Source organism: Gossypium arboreum, chromosome 2, assembly GCF_025698485.1.
Source record: "Gossypium arboreum isolate Shixiya-1 chromosome 2, ASM2569848v2, whole genome shotgun sequence".
NCBI classification, from domain to species: domain Eukaryota; kingdom Viridiplantae; phylum Streptophyta; class Magnoliopsida; order Malvales; family Malvaceae; genus Gossypium; species Gossypium arboreum.
The window spans coordinates 101,710,837-101,730,512 of NC_069071.1; the positions used below are offsets into that span (position 1 = coordinate 101,710,837).

The following is a 19,676-nucleotide window of genomic DNA, read 5'->3' on the forward strand; positions in this document are numbered from 1 at the left end:
AAAATATATTTTATTATTTATTATTAATTGGTAAAAGAAATTTATTAGATGTTTATTATTATTAAAATTATTGATTATATTATATTATGAAATAGATTAGATCAAGACAAATGTAGGGTGGATATGGGATACAATTGTAATATATACATTAACTATTAAATAGATATTTTATATTTATTAATTAATTAAATAGAAAACAAATTAAAATAAAACAAAAGGATATGAAATAAAGAAAGGAAATAAAGAAGAGAAAGAACGGAGGCCGTTCGAACAGGGAAGAAAGAATAGGAAAGAAAAATAAAAAGAAAAAACTAAAGATTTAAAGCTTGAAGTTTAATTGGTAAGTTAAATTAAGTCCCTTTCTCTTAATTTTAATGTTTTAGAAACTTTAGAACAAAGTTTTGATGAAATTTAGCGGAGGTTTTGGAAGTTTTAAGGTTTTTGAACATAGTTCATGTTGAACAAAATAGTGAATTAGGGATTTAATTGAATAAAATTCAAGTTAGAATTGATAAAGGGATTAAATTGTAAAGTAAGCTATAAGTTTTATGTTAAAGGGATTAAATTGAGGAAAATTCGAAATTAGGAATTATTCTGAAAATTTAATAGTTAAATTTGAGTTTGGGTGAAGTTTGAAATTGAATTAGAAAAATAAGTAAATTTAGTTAGGATTAAATTGGGAATAAGGTAGAAATTGATTAGAAAGTCAATTATTTATTTTAATTAGTGCTGTAATTAATAGTATAATTATTTTTATTTCCGTAGCTAGCAAAGAACCCGAGGCATCCGCATTGAAAGAAAAGGAAAAAGTTGTCGAGGAGTAATCGAACAAATCCGGGTTTGTATTATTGTAATTCAAGTTATTTATTATTAAGTATTAATTTTAATTTTATTTATTAGTAAGTAAATATTGAGTAAGTAATTTTATTGAATTGAATGAGAAATACGTGTTAGTATTACCATAATTGAATTTAATTATTATTAATTGTTGAATTTTAAGTTAATATGCATGGTAAGTATTAGTATTGAATTGTATGAAATTATATTGACTTGTGATTATATGTGAACAATTGAAATGCATATTGAATTAAGAAAGTATATTGAATTATGAATATGTGAATTGAAAATTGATTGAAAAGTGGAAAATGATTGAATTGAAAATGTGAGAAATTGAGACTGAATTGAGATTTATATGTGATCCGGAAACCCTATTAACTAATCGGATTGAGTCGTATATAGTTGGCATGCCATAGGATTGAAAGTGTTCAGGGATACTTTGACCTCGAGTCGATGAGACACTGGGTGTCACTATTTTACTTTGGATAGATTCGATGAGGTACTGGGTACCACTTTACTTCGGCTAGGCCGATGAGACACTAGGTGTCAACTTTGCTTCGAACTATTCGATGAGGCACTGGGTGCCAATCTGGTGTTTTTTGGTTGGATCCACGTATACGCCAAAGTCCGAGTCTGTTAATAGGGGTAATTAAATGAAAAGTTAAATCGAATAAAATGAATTGGTTGAGCCATTGAAAAGATATGTGAAAATGGATTGTGAATTGTAAATGTGAATTGAATATGGAAAGGGGAATAAAAAGCATGAACTAAAGGTTCATGTAAAGAATAATGGCTCAAAATGAAAGTATATGATATTGTATATTGAAGAGCTAAATTGAGTTGTAAATGGTGAGAAATGAAAGTTATATATGTAAAAAGTGGTTGGTAAATTTTTATGATCGTATAAGTTAATTTACATGTTTATTATGTTATAATTTGAATTATGGTAATACCATTGAGTATAAAATACTCAGCGTACGGCTGTTTCCGTGCACAAGTTAATAGGTATTTAGAGTCTTGGTTCAGCATCCAGGTGATCCCGACTTCAGTATAAAACTCGATGATGTATTCTTCTTTTGGCAAAAGTGGCATGTACATAGGTGTTAATTTGGTCACTTTAAAATGCTATATAATTTTTATTGTAAAAAAAAAGGGTATTTGGTATTTTGGTGTTTAAACTAATGAAATGGTATGAAAATTTACATGATATGCATGGTATAATTGGTGCTAAATTTATAATGGATGAATGAAATTCTAATTTAATTTTTAATGGTAACATAAATGTTCATAGAGTAAATTATCAAATTATTGTTATAGGTATGATTTTAATACGATTAAACAAGAAATTGCATTGGTTGAAATATTGGTTTTGGATTGGTCCTGGTTTGAAATTGCAGGGAAGGTTAGATATTTATAAATGAGTTATATTGAGTTTTTTTTTTTTAAAAAAGAAGAAGAGTCAATTAGCAAAAGTTTTATATGACAATTTATGATTATATTATAATATGTTCGATAATTATTTGAATATTAATTGTAAATTGTTTGATTGTCCGGTAATGCCTCGTAACCCTATTTCAGCGACGATTTAGGGTTAGGAGGTGTTACACATTAAGTCCAAAAGTACCAAAATCAGAGTTCGATACTGTGATGCAATCTCTACCAACTTCCAGAACGAGTGACCTCCGAATCACTATAAAACACGAAAAAATAAACAAAGTAAGTAATTAAGCTTAGTAAGTTCGTATAGTATAAAATTCAGCTCACCATTTAGCCACAATTTAAATAAGTCAAACAGAGCATAATGCAACTCAATTTGATCCACAAATCTAACACATATTCATCTATAAAGTTAGACATAAAACCACAAATCTCATATATTCAATTCTCTTATGATTCACGTACATACCTGTACTGATTCATATTAAATTCATATAGTCTCGTAACATCACTGTGCCCGTTGAACCATTTGGAATAATATCGGATACTCGAGAATCTCACACACAAAGTGCCAATAGATGATCGAAACCATATCTATCTCATATCTCATATAGATGCTCACTCTCGAGCTATCACTGGGTCTGCTCACACAAGCTGACGATCATGACATAACTACACGGTGCTGCTTACACAAGCTGGTGAGTAACCGCAACACATGCCAAAAAACTCAGCCACCAGTAGAACGTATAGGACCAATACCCAAAACATAGTAACCCCTAATGACATGTCAATTGTATCCTATGTATTCCTAAGGTTCAACCGGGATCCAAATAGTTGACGATATCTCGTAGAGACTTTCCATAGTATCATATCGTCCCAATTGTGTTAATTAAGCAGATAAACACATATAATTTAAAGCTTATTAATATACGAACTTACCTCGAATTAATATGGAGAAACCGACCGATCAATCTACTACTTTGTTTTTCCCCCGATTTGATTCTGAATATGGCTTTTCTTGATATGCAAGAGATTAATGTAGCTAAATATTCGAGCTTGGCTATGGCTTCTTTCTATCCTAATTTCGGTGGTGAAACTCATTTTGGAAGATGATACTTCCTTTTACTATATTTTATTTTAAGTTATTTATTGAATTACAAGTTTAACCTTATTAATTAACCTTTGAAATCATATGTTTAATGTCCATAATTGTCCACTCATAATAACAATGGTATAATTATCACATAAATCCCTTAACAATTTAATTTCATAGCTATTTAGTATCTTTAACTTATAGAACTCTAATTTTGCATCTTTTTTGATTTAGTCATTTCACTAAATTAAGCATGCAAACGTCGAAATTTCTTAATGAAATTTTTATACGACCTGGCTAACATACTGTAAACTTTACAATAATAAAAAAAAATATTTCAATTTTGGATTTGTGGTCCAAAACCAATGTTCCTATTTTACTGAAAACGGGCTATTACAACTCTCCTCCCTTAGGAATTTTCGTCCCCGAAAATCTTACCAGAAAATAGGTTAGGGTACTATTTTCTCATAGTTTCTTCAGGTTCCCACGTAGCTTCTTCGATGCCATGACGTTGCCAAAGTACTTTCACTAAAGTTATGCTTTTGTTTCTTAATTCTTTAATCTCTCGGGCTAAAATTCTGATTGGTTCTTCGTTATATGACATGTCGGATTGAATTTCAACTTTTACCGGAGAAATTATATGCAAAGGATCTAATCGATACCGTCGTAACATGGATACATGAAGCACATTATGAATCTTTTCCAACTCTGACTGTAATTTAAGTCGATATGTCACTGGTCCTATTCTCTCTATAATCTCATACGGCCCAATAAATCACAGACTCAATTTCCTTTTGCGACCAAGTCGAAGAATCTTCTTCCACGACGATACTTTAAAAAATACTCTGTCGCCGATTTGAAATTCAATATCTTTATGTTTCAAATCTGCATACAATTTATGCCGATCTAAAGTTGCTTTCAAACTATTACGAATTATTTTCACTTTCTCTTCGGTCTTTCTGATCAAATCAACCCCATTAATCTTTTTCTTACTAAGCTTGGTCCAGTACAACGGAGTTCGACATTTACGATCATATAAAGTTTTATACAGTGCCATCATTATACTCGACTAGAAACTATTATTATACGCAAACTCAACCAACAATAAATATTTTTCCCAGTTGCCTTCAAACTCTAGAATACAACAACGAAGCATATCTTCGAGAATCTGAATCACTCTTTCAGTCTGACCATCAGTTTGAGGATAAAATGCCATGCTAAAATACAATTGTGTATCTAAAGCCTCTTACAATTTCTTCCAAAACCGTGATGTAAATCGTGGATCCTTATCAGATATAATAATGACTGGCACCCCGTACAATCTACTGATTTCTGAAATATACAACTCAGTTAGTCTATCAAGTGAGTAGTCTGTACCTACCGAAATAAAATGTGCAGACTTTGTCAATCGATCAACGACAACCCAGATAAAATCTTTCTTTTTCAGAGATGATGATAGTCATGATACAAAATCCATCGTAACTCTATCCCACTTCCATTCCAGTATCATCATAGGCTGTAACAGTCCTGAAGGTACTTGATGTTCGGCTTTAACTTGTTGACAAATCAAGCCTCTCGACACAAATTCAGAAATGTCACGTTTTATACCGACCACCGATACATCTGTTTCAAATCACTGTACATATTAGTACTCCCCGGATGAATAGAAAATCTACCAGTGTGTGCTTCTTGCAAGATTTTCTGTATAAGCTCTGGATTTATTTCAGTTTAGTATTTTCTTTCATTCATAGGTTTTAGATTTATTTCAGTTGTTCTTGTTGATTTCAAGAGATCCGAATTGCGGAAGCATTCAAACTTTTTGGATTTGCGATTAATCTCAATATAATCAAGCTATTTAATTTACTCTATATTATCTATAGAATTAGTATGGTTTCTCTTTAAATCAATTTTATATTGTCTATGAAAGCCATGAGGAACTAATCCCTCTATAGGGGATCAGCGAGTGGAGGTATGATCTATTAACTATTTTGTAGGGTTACTCAACAGATCAACTATTTGGGAAAGGAAGAACATGGAACAAACTCTAGACTTGACAACCCCGAGAGGTCATCAAGGTGGGAATTAACCCAAAATTGGTATGACTCATCCGTAAACTGTAACAGGTGTTACTTCACTTAAACATATGTATTCCAACGTTTTTGAATCATTAAGACTTGATCAAACTTAAAACTTTTTCGAACTTTGTTTGAATTCCTTAACATGGGCTTACGAGGCCTCAAACATCCATTTGAAACCATTTGGGACTAGTTCGGGTCCTTAACCAACTTTAGAAAATTACCCCTTGAAAATAGGGCACACGCCTATGTGGTCTTTATGACATGACCGTGCTAAGCATCTAGGGACACGCCCGTGTCCCATACCTATGTGAATTTAATTCCAAATTTGAACCTACAGGGGTTTTCACACAGCCTAACACACACCCGTGTCTATGGCCTGTGTCCCTCACACGGTCATGACGCCCGTGTCCTAGTTCGTGTCTAAAAACCTTAACATTCTGTTTCTGACATCAGCATCCAATAAGGGGCACATGGCCAAGGCATATGCCCGTGGCCAGAGGCCGTGTCCTCCACACGGCTGAGACACACGGCCATGTCTCTGCCCGTGTGTTTACTACCATGCATACTGACTTGTAATTTTTACGTGCAGGGGACACACGGTCGGACAACACGCCCATGGGGTTGGCCGTATGTCACCCACGGCCTAGACACATGCCTGTGTGTCTACCCGTGTGGACAACATAGGACTATTTACCAAGCCCTTTGCCACCCTGAAACACAAAATAACAACATCCATCATGCTAAAGATCATCATAATAAGATTCTTCAATCCAACAACCACATCTACGGCCTTTACACATTACATATTTACTAAAACAACCAACAAATTACCCATTCATGAAATAACTTCTTGTATTCATATAACAACTTTTAACTTTAGCCATTTCCATGGCCTTATATAAAATGAATCAAAATGCTAAAGTAAGCCAACACATTTGGCCAATTAACAATGACACAAAATCCTAAAGTCAGGGTCCTATACATGGCATAATCAAAAGAAATAGATCTAACTGTACTAAGTGCTTCGATTGATAGTGTGATCGATGCCTTCTACGTCCATTGATCCACGAGCTAATTAGGCAACACTATAAGGAAATGGAAAGAAATAGGGTAAGCATAAAGCTTAGTAGGTTGCGTGCAATAAAAATAACAACAACTTTACCATTCATCATCATGCTCATAGTACTTAAGTAGGCATAAGCACAACTTACTCATCACTAGCCAATACATTTCACATAGCATATATTGAGCTCACGTCTCATACATTTCAAATAGGTACCTATTCCACTCACAACATGGTTATACATTTCTTATTTAACTTAAACTATGACTCTCACCATTGAACCATTCAGAATGCTATCGAATATTCATTAAGCTCAAACATAAGGTATAATACCGATGCCACATCCCAGACATGGTCTTACACTGGCTCATCCATCAAGTCGATGCCATGTCCCAGATATGGTATTACACTAACTATCAAAATCAAGGCTGACGCCATGTCCCAGACATGGTCTTACACTGGCTCTCACATCTCCATGCCGATGTCATGTCCCAGACATGGTTTTACACTGACACATCTCATAGCCGATGCATGTCCCAGACATGTCTTACATTGGCTTACATTTCGAGGCTGATGCATGTCCCAAACATGTCTTACACTAGCTCTCGTCTCAATATCAATGCCATGTCCTAGGCATGGTCTTACACTGGCTCTCATAATGTGGCCGATGCATGTCCCAGACATGTCTTACACTAGTACACAAATGAGCCAAATGTCATGGCACGAATATCTGATTTGTTCCTAAGGTTCACCCGGGAGTTTTATTATCTCAATTATCATCATGTATTTTCATTACCAAAATTAAGCAATTTATGCTATATCAATTCAAACACATATAATAACAATGTAGTTACAACTTACCTCGGTATTCAAAATGTGGTGACTGGTTCGGCTCAGTCCACTTGTTTTTGCTTTCCCTGGTCTAGGCCCGGATTTTGTAATTCTTGATCTAGAATGATAAAAATTTATGAATTTAATCATTTTATTAATCTAGATACTCAACAATTTAAAATTAAGCAAAATGACTATTTTGCCCCTAGACTTTTGCAAAATGACCATTTTACCCCTAGGTCCGAAAATCAATTTTTATCGAAATCCTTCATATCTTAAGCCTATTTGATTACTTTTTACACTAGAAGTAGTCCAAAATTCTCAATATTTTTCACTTTTATCACCTATTTTACAACTTATGCAAAATGGTCCTTTTTAGGGTTTTCATGAGAAATCTCTTCACAAAAGTTGGTTATTTCACAACCATGTTTCATTTTCTTCCATAAAATTTCAGAAAACCACATGTCTACTATCATGGAAAAACCCTAGACTTTCAACCATTTTGCAAAATTGTCCCTTTGTTAGAAAGCTCAAGATACAAGGATCTCAAAAGTACAAAAATATTCAAGAAAAGCCCTCAAAATCACTTACTTGTAGAGAGAATATGTGGTTGAAATTTCAATCTTCAAAAACTCCTCTAATGGCTGATATTTTCGGTTAAAAAAGAAAGGATGGAGGAAAAAAATGAAGGCTAAGCTTTTTTAGTATTATTTTATCACATATTAGGTCATCAAATACTTAACACTTTGACTATTTAATTTCTTTGTCTCATGGCTGGCCAAGCCTCTCTATAAGGGTATATTTTCCCTTTAAATACCCCTAATCTAAGATACATGGCAACTTAACACCCTAACTATTAAATTAAAACTTTTGCACTTTATGCGATTTAGTCATTTTTCGCAATTAAACTCACAAACGCTAAAATTTCTTCACCAAATTTTTCATGCACTAACATAAACATGCTATAACTTTAAAATAATAATAAAATACTTTATCTGAATTCAGATTGGTGGTCTCAAAACCACTTTTCTGACTAAGCCTAAAATCAGGCTGTTACAATTCTCCCTCTTGGAGATTTTCGTCCCCAAAAATCTTACCGGTGAATAAGTTCGAGTATTGATCTCTCATGGCCTCATCGGGTTCCCATATGGCTTCCTCGACTCTATGCCTATGCCACAAAACTTTCACGAGTGCTATACTTTTATTCCTCAGTTGTTTGATCTCCCGAGCCAAAATCTTAACCGGCTCTTTGTCGTACGTCATGTCCGGCTGAATCTCAACCTCAGTAGGCGCGATCACATGCGAAGGATCCAATCTATATCGACATAACATGGACACATGAAACACGTAGTGAATCTTTTCAAATTTTGAGGGCAAAGCCAAACGATAGGCAACAAGCCCTACTCTTTTGGTAATCTCATAAGGTCTTATGAAACGAGGACTCAACTTGCCTTTTCTACCGAATCTGAGGACTTTCCTCCTTAGGGACACCTTCAAAAACACCTTATCGCCAACTTGAAATTCGATCTCTTTTCATTTCAAACCTGCGTAGGATTTCTGTCTATCCGATGCGGCCTTTATATAATCATGAATCACTTTAACCTTTTCTTCAGTTTCTCTGACTAAGTCGACCCCGTGAATTTGATTCTCTCTCAGCTCGGTTCAATATAAAGGCATTCAGCACTTACGCCCATACAAAGCCTCATAGGGCGCCATTTTCAAACTCGACTGATAACTAAAAACTATGCAAGGTAATAAAGCTAACTAAAGATATTACGAACCTCAACTTAGTCAGGTTTAAGGATCTAAATTGAGCATTGCACTTTTCAATTATGTGTCTACTAGTCGTCTTTTGGTTAGGATCACTCATCTAATCTGAGTGCACCCAATCACGTAAGAATGAAATGCATCATGATATTAATTGAAAACATGATTGACTGAGGCCTAAACATGTTAAACATGAATAAAATAAATCTTATTGAATTAACATATCCTAGCAAATAGTATTTAAAATATCATTTTTGATGTAAAAAAATAAACTCAAAGCAAACATAATTAAAATAAATAACGAGAGAAAAGAGTAAACTCTATTCAGTTCAGCAGTCTTTCGGATCTATTCTTAGTGATGCGCTCCTTCGTTCTGCTTGATAATTCTTTTGCTAATGAGTTCCTAAGGTGGCCAGCATAATAATGCTTTTGATAAAGATTTTGTGGCTAAAGGATGGAAGGGAGATGGACGGCTATGCCAGGGAAGGAAAAGGGAAATAGAATGTAGAGAAAATGCAAATGAGCGAAGGGAAATGAGTTGTGAGCGATGATTTGAGAAGTCATAGGTGCATGGTATTTATAGGTGAAGGTAATAGGTAGGTTTTGCTAAAAATAGCATTTGAAATTCCTTCTTTTTCTACCACACATGGCCAGCTACATTGCAACGAGAAGGGGATGACTTAGTCTCTTCATTTTGAATTCAAACAAAGGCTATTAATAGCCATAGGGTGGACGACTTTAAAAAGAAGTTTTTGGGCTGATTTCTGATTATTTTTCAATTGCAAGGACCTTCAATTGAATACCCAAAGCTTGCTAAAAATAGCATTTGAAATTCCTTCTTTTTCTACCACACATAGCCAGCCACATTGCAACGAGAAGGGGATGACTTAGTCTCTTCATTTTGAATTCAAACAAAGGCTATTAATAGCCATAGGGTGGACGACTTTAAAAAGAAGTTTTTGGGCTGATTTCTGATTATTTTTCAATTGCAAGGACCTTCAATTGAATACCCAAAGCTTGCTAAAAATAGAATTTGAAATTCCTTCTTTTTCTACCACACATAGCCAGCCACATTGCAACGAGAAGGGGATGACTTAGTCTCTTCATTTTGAATTCAAACAAAGGCTATTAATAGCCATAGGGTGGACGACTTTAAAAAGAAGTTTTTGGGCTGATTTCTGATTATTTTTCAATTGCAAGGACCTTCAATTAAATACCCAAAGCTTGCTTTTGAGCAGCCATCTACTTGTGCCGAAACTGGGCTTTAGTTCCCCTTTGTTGGATGGTTTCTCAGTCCAATAATGTAGCAGACATGTCCCAAATTGCATAGTCTTTCCATCCATATGAATTAATTTTTGTATGTCCATGTTTCATTCACATTAGTCACATCTTCAATGGTCCTCCTACACAGTGAAAAATTACATATTAATAAATTAACATGAAATAATATAAAATATGTACAAAAATCATGTAATTAAGCACAATTTCACATGCTTTATAAATTCATGGCCAATATTACTAATTAAGTAAAATTCACTTATTTTAATAACAATTACTCAAGATAAACTTATTTATTAAGTAAAAAAAGTGGTAAAAATATGTAGAAAAGCCTAAATAATTTTGAGTTTACACACCCCCAAACTTAAACCATTGCTCGTCTTGAGTAATGTTCATGCAAAGCACAACTTTTCCTAATGCAATTTTGCAAAATGATAAAGCAGCATCAATCTTCTCACATATCACGCATCAATAAAATCATGCTCAAAAATACTTTTTGTTAATAAGTAGCTCCAATGCAAATATTATTTCCAAACTTTATATTAAGTATATCATAATTTCAACATGAATCATAGTTTGCATGCATTTTCAAAATCATACATAACATTCATCAATCAATATGTTTTCCTTATAAAAAAACATGTCAATCCCAAGGACTAATTAGTGGTCTTCATAAGTTGAGCTTAGTAATTTCTCTCCACTAATGTAGTCAGTATAATCTTTCAATTAATAGGTTTTTTATTAGGTTGTAATGGGGCTAGGCTAAAGGTAGGGATAAAGAGAAGTGAATTTTGAGGTTCAGTCATCTTAACCTTAACTTGTCTTGGATCTTTCTGTGTCACAAACTTTATAAAATTTGGTCTTTGGAACACCTTAAACTTATTTCAAGCTCATACTCAATCTCTACTAATTTTCAGACTTTGAGCAAACTTTGCTCTTTATTTTTGAGAATTTGAGCAATCTTTTCTTTGCTTTTTATTCTTTTGAAATTCAGTTAAGATATGTGCAAAAGAATAGGATAAAATAAAAAAGATGATAATGTGGATTATAATGTAGGTACTTTGTAATAAATAGGCCATTAAGCTCAAAAATAAAGTTTCAAGGGTTAAATTAATAAGGTCGGCTTGAAAAGCTCAAACGATCCAAATAAAGTGTGCCTATATCATATTATTCTTATACCTCCTAGGATTTTCATGGATGTCTACTTCTAAAGAAATCAAATTTTCATGGAAAACATTAAAGATCATACAAGCATTCCATTTACTCAAGATATCATACAAATAACTCAGATAAAATCAGAAATCATGCTTGCATTTGAACATACTTATGAACAAAAATTCTTATTGAACATTCATTTATTTCAGCATACTTAAATAAAAAAGATTGAAACATACTTAAAAATTCATGCGAAATGCCTTACCCCCTTTAAAAAGAAGCAATGTCCTCATTGCGAAAACAAGTAATGAATGAGAACTAAACACCAGGTAGGGTTGCAAGAAAAGATAGGTGAGTTACAAAGACTGCTTAAGTACCAAGTTTTTCTCCACAATCCAATCTTACACATGTTCATTCCCATTACACATCACTTTATTTTTTCTATTGAAAGGGCATTGAGCTTATTTATTCATGCTTCCATTTTATTATGAGAAAGAAAAAATTCTAACTAGGAAATAAAAATGAAGAAATAAAAACTAAAGATAAGAAATTCTCCTATTTTATTTATTTGACTTATCCTCGTTGTCTTTCTCCTTTGATATTTAATCCTTGCTTGCATTCACATCTTCCTTCCATGACTCAAAGATATAATCTGGGAACTTAGGAACAAAATTGTTGAGATATTTTTAAAAGTATTTCTTACAGAATCATCTCTAACTTTTGCATATTTCCAATAAGCATGTTTATTGTTATACATAAATTTCATCATATCCATCAAAATTGACAATTCCAAATTCTTCACAGTATTTGAAGAAGTGAGCCTAGGAATAGTCAACTCAGGATCAACACTTGGTCCAACTGGCTCATCAGCATTCGACTCATCTCTTGGTTCAGAGATTTCCGGTTCCTTTATTGGTTCTGGATTGCTTGATTCTTCCCCAAATTTTGCTTTTTTTTTTGTTTCAGTAACTGAGTTAGCCTCCGTTTCGTATTCGTTAGATGACTCATTAGTTTCTGATTCTATTGGTTTACTCTATTCAGGTGGGTTTAGCTCATGGACATTCTCCACTAACCTTTTAAGATCATGGGCTATGATGCAACCTTGAACATATGGTCCTTTCATATTTGCTTTTGTTTTAACTTGGGCCTTTAAGCAAAGTGGAATTATCAATGATGGAAAGTAAGCACTTTCAGTCTTCTTTCTAGCACAATCATGGATCTCCTTAAGAATAATCTTTCTAACATTGATAGACCTTTTTGTCATAATTGCATACAATAAAAGCATTCACTCTATCGAGATGGTGGAACTATGTGAGATAGGCATACAACTGTATCGAACAAAGTAAAACCATACCTTAGATATTCTCTTCAGCAAGAATGACTACCATACTTTCTTCTAATTCATTGGGATCCCGAATTTGTCACACCATTAAGCATTTGTTGAAGAAAATCCTAATTTATATTTGTCGTCATGGAAAATTACTCATCTTCTTCAACATCAAGTAAGTTAAACAAATCATTAATGGAATTAGAAGTTAGGGGTACCTTTTTATTGCAAACAAGAACTTCAATATCATCTGGCTTAGTCAAATTGGCATAGAACTATCGAACTAACTCCTTATCAGGCAATGATCGTGCATTGCAAAAATAATTCCAATTGAGGGCATCAATTATCTTTTGAATCGGCAAAGGCACAACCATCTTATCATTGCTTTCCAAGTTGAAACATTTTTCTGGCATCATAGGTTGATTTTTGAAGATTGAATCAAACCTTTTTTTAACATCCTCATCTTGAATCACAATGGGATTTTCGGTAGAAGTCTTAGAAGATTTAGTTCTTTTGTGAGACATGGTGACTTTTCCCTAAAAATAGGCAAAGTTTCAGCAATAGATGAAGCAATGAATTTGCGGCAGCGATTGGTTTGCGGCAGTGATAGGTTTGCGGTGATGATAGGCATGTGACAATGATAGTGTGTAGCAACGATAGGAATGCGACAGTAATATGGTTGCTCCGGCAAAAGACTCGCGACAGCAATAAGCGAGCGTTTTGCGACAATGGAAGGAATTTAGGGAGATTTTTTGAGATTTAGGTCGATGGCTAAAAGGAAAAAGAATGAGTGGCTAGGGTTAGCTTGAGTGGCTAAGGTTTAAGCTAATTGCTTGAAGGGTTGTGAAAATTATGGTGGTAGAGAGGGGTTTATATAGTGGTGAATTAGGGAAAATTTGTAGCAAAATTTTTGCTACTTTAAATGGCTTGGGCTGCAAGTATAGATAGAGAGAAAAATTGATAGCAAAATTAGGGTTTTAGGGAACCCTTATGGACAGAAACAATGGGTAAATTTCTCCTCTTTGTTGTTCAAGCCTTAAGTCCAACTGTATTTACAAAATAAATTGCTTAAAAAGAAATAAACTAATTAGTACTTGGGCCAATTAAACCCTCTTTATTAAATATAAACAAATTAAATTAAAATTTAAGACAAATAAAACAGTGAAAAATAAAAATAAAAATTTTAAAATTAATTAGAAATAAAAATTACGTTAAATTAATTCCAGGAAAAGTTGGAGGGGTCACAACGGTCCCATTTAAGTTCCAATTTCCTTAGATAGAATTAATTAAATGTTCTAATTTAAGAAAATAATTTCTAACTTTTTATTAAAAAGTAGGTTTATGGAAAACTAAGGGTCTAATAATTTGAACGAGGTTTTCATTCGCTCAACTTCACCATCCCAATAGTGCTTGAGATGTTGACCATTTACTTTAAACGTACCTCTATGGTTGTCGTACAATTCTACAACTCCATATGGATAAAATTTGTGGATGGTACAAGGTCCTTTCCATTGAGACTTGAGTTTTCCTTAGCCTTGAATTAAACAACAACACTTTCTGACCTTCTTTGAATTCACAAGGTTGTATACAACTATCAAGCCATCTATTATATTTTTCTTTACACATCTTGGCATTCTTGTATGAAAATAACCTCAACTCTTCCAACTCATCAAGTTGTAGAATCCTTCTCTGACTAGCTTGCTTAAGATCAAAATTCAATTGCGTTAAAGCCCAGTAAGCTTTATTCTCCACTTCAAGCAGCAAATGACATGCCTTTCCAAAAACTAACCGATAGGGAGTCATTCCTAACTATGTCTTAAAAGTAGTTCGATAGGCTCATAATGTATCACCGAGCTGTCGAGACCAATCTGTTTTGTTAGGGCACACTAATCTTTCAAGAATACCTTTGATTTCTCGATTCACTCTTTCAACTCGCCCATTTGAATGTGGGTGATAGGTAGTAGTAATCTTAGGCTTCACATCATACTTGTCAAAAAACCACTTAAGCCATTTATTTATGAAGTGAGATCCTTTATCGCTAATTATAGCTCAAAGAGTCCTAAACCGTGTAAATATGTGCTTATGTAGGAATCACATGACTACCTTAGCATCATTTGTTGAGTAGGCCTTGGCTTCAACCTACTTGGATACGTAGTCCACAACTAGCAAAATATACTTGTTACCATATGAATAAGGAAACGAGCCTAGGAAATCAATGCCCCATACATTGAATAGTTCAACCTCTAGAATGTTTGTCAAAGGCGTCTTATTCCTCCTTGATATGTTTCCGGTTCTTTGGCATCTATTGCAATTTTTCACATATGCATAAGCATATTTAAACACTGTAGGCCAAAAGAATTCAACTTGTAAAATCTTCGTTGCTGTATGGGAACCACCAAAGTGTCCCCTACTCGGAGATGAATTGTAGTGGTACAAAATCTCATCAATCTCATTTCCAGCAACACACTTCCTGATTATGTTATCTGTACGTTGTTTAAACAAAAAGGGATCCTTCCAGAAATAGTACCGACTATCATGAAGGAATATCTTCCTTTGTTGGTATGTCATTTCTCCAGGAATTATTCCACACGCTAAATAATTGACAAAATAAGCAAACCAAGGTGTTTCATAAATTTGACTTACCTCGAAGATATGCTCATCAGGAAAATTCTCATTAAATAAAATGAATGAAGAAGTTACCTCATTTTGTTCCAATCTGGATAGATGATCGGCTACTTGGTTTTCGGCACCCTTTCTGTCTTGGATCTAAAGGTCAAATTCTTGGAGTAAAAGTGTCCAACGAATGAGCCTCAGTTTGGTATCTTTCTTCACGAGTAAGTACTTAATAGCCGCATGATCAGTAACTTTGGTACTATAAGATATGAACGAAACTTGTTAAAAGCAAAAAACTATAGCAAAGAGTTCTTTTTCAGTTACCGTATAATTGATCTGGGCTCCTGTCAAAGTTCTGCTTGCATAGCAGGTAGGGTGAAACACTTTGTTCCTTTTTTGGCCCATAACAGTTGCAACAACAAAATCGCTTGCATCACACATCAACTTAAAATGTGAGTTCTAATCAAGTGTAACAACTATTAGGGCTGAGATTAACCGATTTTTCAATTTCTCAAAAGCTTCTAAACATGCTTTGTTAAAATAAAAAAACAATATCTTTTTTCTAAAAGTATATTTAAAGGTTCAGAAATTTTTAAAAAATCCTTAATAAATCTACGACAAAAACCGGCATAGCCTAAGAAACTTCTAACTCCTTTCACACTAACTGGAGGTGGTAATCTTTCAATTACGTCCACCTTTGCTTTATCCACTTCAATCTCGTTTTTGGAAATCTTATGTCTTAAGACAATTCCCCTCTTAACCATAAAGTGGCATTTCTCTCAGTGAAGGACAAGGTTTGTCTCATCGCATCTTTTAAGTACCTTAGCCAAATTATTCAAACAAACATCATAAATGTTGCCAAAAATAGAAAAATCATCCATGAAAACCTCAACATAATTTTCAACTACATTAGTGAAAATTGCCATCATACATCGCTGAAATGTGGTAGGTGCATTACATAAGTTGAAAGGCATTTGGCAAAAAGTAAATGTACCATATGGGCAGGTAAAAGCAGTTTGATGTTGGTCTTCTGGGGCTAAAATTATTTGGTTGTATCCCGAATATCCATCTAAAAAGCAGTAAAATTTGTTACCTGCTAGTCGATCTAACATTAGATCCATAAAAGACAATGGAAAGTGATCCTTACGAGTGGCTTTGTTCAATTTTCTGTAGTCAATACAGATTCTCCAACCCGTGATAGTTCTCATGGGAATAACTCATTTCGTTCATTCTCAACAATCATGATTCCACCTTTATTTGGTACACATTGTACTAGACTTACCCAAGAACTATTTGAGATGAGGTAAATAATTCTCGCATCTAACCATTTGATTACCTCCTTCCGTACCACTTCTTTCATGATAGGGTTAAGTCTCCTTTGCCCATCAATTTTACCTTTTTTAGCTTCCTCTAAAATAGTTTTATGAATATAGAAGGAAAGGTTTATACCTTGAATGTCAATATGGTTCAACCAATTTACTTTTTAAATTTTTTTAAAACAACAATCAATTGCTCCTCTTGATGTTCTGTTAAGTCTGCTGAAACAATCACAGGTAAAGTAGAACTATTACCAAGATAAATGTATTTTAAATGAGATGAAAGTACCTTTAGTTCAAGCTTAGGCGGTTTCTCAATTGACAACTTGGGTTGTGTAAATTCTCAAACTTCCAACTCTAGCGGTTCGAACCGTAGTGGTTGATTATAACTCCTCGAATTAGCTTCCATCAAAGCCAAACCTTCATTACCTTTTTCATCTTCGAATGATTTAGACCTTAAAGTGTTCTCCAACAGGTCTTCTTCAAAATTGCTTTCCATAGAAACTAAGGTTTCTAATTCCTCCATTATTGAACATTCCTCCGTCGGATCTAGAAATTTCATCACTTTCAGAACGTTAAATGTTACCTTATCATCTTGAACTCACACGGTGAGTTCACCTTTTTGCACATCTATTAACATTATTCCTTTGGCTAGGAATGGCCTCCCCAGGATGATCGAAACTTCTTTATCTGCTTTAAAATCTAATACAATGAAATTAGTAGGAAAAATAAATTTATCAACTCTTACCAAAACATCATCGATCTTTCCCTCGGGATATGCTAACGAACGATTTGCAAGTTGAAGTGTCACAATAGTGGGCCTTACTTTTCCTATTCCCAATAGCTTGAAAATAGATTTGGGCATCAGGTTGATGCTTGCTCTTAAGTCACACTAAGCTTTACCGCAATATGATTCACCAATGTTACAAGGTATCGTAAAGCTTCTAGGATCCTTTAGTTTCAGAGGTAGCTTGTTCTGTAAGAATGCACTACATTCCTTCGTCAAAATGACAGTCTCATACTCACTAAGTTAATTTTTTCTTAGACAAAATATCCTTAATAAATTTCACATAGTTGGACATTTTTTCTAAAGCCTCTACCAATGGAATGTTGATGTGTCATTGCTTTAAAACATCCAAGAACTTCTTGAACTCTACCTCTTGTTTCTGCTTATTTTACTGAAGTCTTTAAGGATATGGAACTCTAGGTTGATATGTACAAATTTTCTAAGGAGGAAATTTTGCAAAAGAGCATGTTAGCTTTTTAGAATTCACTAGTTTAGAGTTTACCTCATTAGATTTTTCAGCATCCAATTTTTCTGTTGTAGGAACTTCAACTGTTGGCTGACTTCACTTCTTTTCAGTAGGCTCATCTTCAACCACAACCTCCTTAGGTTCCAAAATCTTACCACTTCGTAACTCAACCACTTTGCAATGATCCTTACCTAAATTTCTCAGTTTTTTTGCATCACTTGACAAGGCTCTTTGTGGTATACTATGAAGCTTAGTAGCTAATTAACCCATCTGGTTCTCCAAATTTTTCAGGGTTGCTGCTTGACTTTGGATCAATGTGTCATTTTTAGTAATGTTTGCTTTCAACAAGTCCTCCAAACTATTTGACAACTCAGCTTGAGGTGGTTTTGGGGCTTATTGGTTAAACCCTTAGGTTTGGTTGGGTATGCTGCATTTGATTGTTGCTCGGTCCATTTTCTTTGTTACTCTAGGAAAAAGTTCATATGATTTCGCAACGATGGATTGTAGAAGTTGGACTGTTGTCCTTTTCCACTTCTATTTTGATACTGGTTCCTTACATAATTAGCTGATTCGGGATTTGTAGGGTAATTCTCAAAGGAATGACCATCCCCACAGTATACGCAAGAAATTATATCATATTGACTTGGTGATTGAGTTGAAAAATTGTTCAAACCATTAGTTGGAAACTATTTTAACATAGAGGAAATAGAAGATACCTAAGTAAAGAGTGAAGTTAGTGCGTCCACTTCATGCACTCTAGCTGCTTGTTTTCCTGAAATTGCTCAATTTGTCAGCCATTAGTAATCGTTGCTTGTGATCCTCTTAATGATCTTGTAAGCCTCGTTATAAGACTTAGAAAAATCTCACCATTCGCAGAAGCATCAACCATTAATCTTGAGTACACATTGAGAATCCTCTTAATGATCTTGTAAGCCCCGCTATAAGACTTAGACAAAATCTCACCATTCATAGAAGCATCAACCATTAATCTTGAGTACACATTGAGACCATTATAAAACGCCTCTAATTGGATACAATGAGGAATTCCATGATGAGGACACTTACGAAGTAATTCCATGAATCTTTCTCATGCCTCGTATAAGGACTCGTCATCCAATTGTTGGAAAGTAGTTATCTCATTATGCAACTTTGTATTTTTGCTCAGTGGAAATACTTTACCAAAAGCCTTACTGCTAATTCTTGCCAAGTAGAGATATTGAACTTGTTGGAAATTAATTCAGCCAAGCTCAAGCTTGATCTCGCAATAATTATGGAAACAACTTCAACCTTAGTGCGTCTTCAGTTACATCGACTATTTTGAAGGAATCGCTCACCTCCAGAAACAATCAAAGGTGCAGATGTGGATATTCTATGGGGATACCAATGAACTGACCCACCGTTTGAAACATTTGAAAAACCACTGGTTTCAATTTGAATTGGGGTGCCTCAATATGACATCATGGTAAATAGGACTAAGACTATAGCTAAAAGACGCTATGGCATCCTTTGGTAGTCCGTTGAGACAATAAACATAGGGTTATACTATGTAATTGATTTACAGTAATTTGGTGTAGTAGATTAAACTAGTTTTCACATTTAAGGAGCTTGAATACAAGCATTTTTATGAT

At 34.1% G+C, this 19,676-nt stretch overlaps 1 non-coding gene across 1 annotated transcript; it reads left to right on the forward strand.

Annotated features, from left to right (window-relative positions):
• The first annotated feature begins 19,091 nt into the window (after positions 1-19,091).
• LOC128289592 (small nucleolar RNA R71) lies at positions 19,092-19,197 on the forward strand. Its single transcript, XR_008279237.1, has one exon. It is a non-coding gene; the product is annotated as a small nucleolar RNA R71 (small nucleolar RNA).
• Positions 19,198-19,676: the final 479 nt, after the last annotated feature.